Raw genomic sequence first — 2792 nt, 5'->3', positions numbered from 1 at the left:
GGTTTCGTGGTTTTCGCCAATCGTATCGTGGTTTTCGATCCAGGGGCTTTAAATAGGCGAAGAGGCGGCGCAGAGGGTCGAAGGGGCGACGACACCATAGGGCGGCGCGCCGGGGCCTGGGCCGCGCCGGCCTAGGGTCTGGGGGCCCAGTGCCCCCCCTCTGGTCCTTCCCGGGTGTTCTGGATGCTTCCGGTGAAAATAAGAACTTGGGCGTTGATTTCGTCCGATTCCGAGAATATTTCGTTACTAGGATTTCTGAAACCAAAAACAGCAGTAAAACGAGAACCGGCACTTCGGCATCTTGTTAATAGGTTAGTTCCGTAAAATGCACGAATATGACATAAAGTGTGCATAAAACATGTAGATAACATCAATAATGTGGCATGGAACATAAGAAATTATCGATACGTTGGAGACGTATCGGCATCCCTAAGCTTAGTTCTCGCTCGTCCCGAGCAGGTAAAACGATAACAAAGATAATTTCTGAGTGACATGCCATCATAAACTTGATCATACTATTTGTAAAGCATATGTAGTGAATGCAGCGATCAAAACAATGTATATGACATGAGTAAACAAGTGAATCATAAAGCAAAGACTTTTCATGAATAGCACTTCAAGACAAGCATCAATAAGTCTTGCATAAGAGTTAACTCATAAAGCAATAATTCAAAGTAAAGGCATTGAAGCAACACAAAAGAAGATTAAGTTTCAGCGGTTGCTTTCAACTTGTAACATCTATATCTCATAGATATTGTCAACATAGAGTAATATAATAAGTGCAATAAGCAAGTATGTAGGAATCAATGCACAGTTCACACAAGTGTTTGCTTCTTGAGGTGGAGAGAAATAGGTGAACTGACTCAACATTGAAAGTAAAAGAATGGTCCTCCATAGAGGAAAAGCATCGATTGCTATATTTGTGCTAGAGCTTTGATCTTGAAAACATGAAACAATTTTGTCAACGGTAGTAATAAAGCATATGCATCATGTAAATTATATCTTATAAGTTGCAAGCCTCATGCATAGTGTACTAATAGTGCCCGCACCTTGTCCTAATTAGCTTGGACTACCCGGATTATCACCGCAATACATATGCTTTAACCAAGTATCACAAAGGGGTACCTCTATGCCGCTCGTACAAAGGTCTAAGGAGAAAACTCGCATTTGGATTTCTCGCTTTTGATTATTCTCAACTTAGACATCCATACCGGGACAACATAGACAACGGATAATGGACTCCTCTTTTAATGCTTTAAGCATTCAACAACAATTAATTCTTTTCTCATTAGAGATTTGAGGATGTTTGTCCAAAACTGAAACTTCCACCATGGATCATGGCTTTAGTTAGCGGCCCAATGTTCTTCTCTCACAATATGCATGCTCAAACCATTCAACTCAGTGTAGATCGCCCTTACTTCGGACAAGACGAACATGCATAGCAACTCACATGAAATTCAACAATGAGTTGATGGCGTTCCCCAAGTAAACATGGTTATCGCACAACAAGCAACTTATTAAGAGATAAAGTGCATAATTACATATTCAATACCACAATAGTTTTTAAGCTATTTGTCCCATGAGCTATATATTGCAAAGGTGAATGATGGAATTTTAAAGGTAGCACTCAAGCAATTTACTTTGGAATGGCTGGAAAATACCATGTAGTAGGTAGGTATGGTGGACACAAATGGCATAGTGGTTGGCTCAAGTATTTGGATGCATGAGAAGTATTCCCTCTCGATACAATGGTTTAGGCTAGCAAGGCTTATTTGAAACAAACACAAGGATGAACCGGTGCAGCAAAACTCACATAAAAGACATATTGAAAACATTATAAGACTCTACACCGTCTTCCTTGTTGTTCAAACTCAATACTAGAAATTATCTAGACCTTAGAGAAACCAAATATGCAAACCAAATTTTAGCATGCTCTATGTATTTCTTCATTAATGGGTGCAAAGCATATGATGCAAGAGCTTAAACATGAGCACAACAATTGCCAAGTATCACATTACCCAAGACATTTATAGCAATTACTACATGTATCATTTTCCAATTCCAACCATATAACAATTTAACGAAGGAGAAACTTCGCCATGAATACTATGAGTAGAAACCAAGGACATACTTGTCCATATGCTACAGCGGAGCGTGTATCTCTCCCATAAAGTGAATGCTAGGATCCATTTTATTCAAACAAAACAAAAACAAAAACAAACCGACGCTCCAAGAAAAAGCACATAAGATGTGATGGAATAAAAATATAGTTTCGGGGAGGAACCTGATAATGTTGTCGATGAAGAAGGGGATGCCTTGGGCATCCCCAAGCTTAGACGCTTGAGTCTTCTTGATATATGCAGGGGTGAACCACCGGGTGCATCCCCAAGCTTAGAGCTTTCACTCTCCTTGATCATGTTGCATCATACTCCTCTCTTGATCCTTGAAAACTTCCTCCACACCAAACTCGAAACAACTCATTAGAGGGTTAGTGCACAATATAAATTGACATATTCAGAGGTGACACAATCATTCTTAACACTTCTGGACATTGCATAATGCTACTGGACATTAGTGGATCAAAGAAATTCATCCAACATAGCGAAAGAGGCAATGCGAAATAAAAGGCAGAATCTGTCAAAACAGAACAGTTCGTATTGACGAATTTTAAAATGGCACCAGACTTGCTCAAATGAAAATGCTCAAATTGAATGAAAGTTGCATACATATCTGAGGATCATGCACGTAAATTGGCTTAATTTTCTGAGCTACCTACAGGGAGGTGGACACAG

The sequence above is a fragment of the Lolium rigidum genome, chromosome 1 (genome assembly GCF_022539505.1).
Source record: "Lolium rigidum isolate FL_2022 chromosome 1, APGP_CSIRO_Lrig_0.1, whole genome shotgun sequence".
NCBI classification, from domain to species: domain Eukaryota; kingdom Viridiplantae; phylum Streptophyta; class Magnoliopsida; order Poales; family Poaceae; genus Lolium; species Lolium rigidum.
This window is presented reverse-complemented; position numbering follows the sequence as displayed.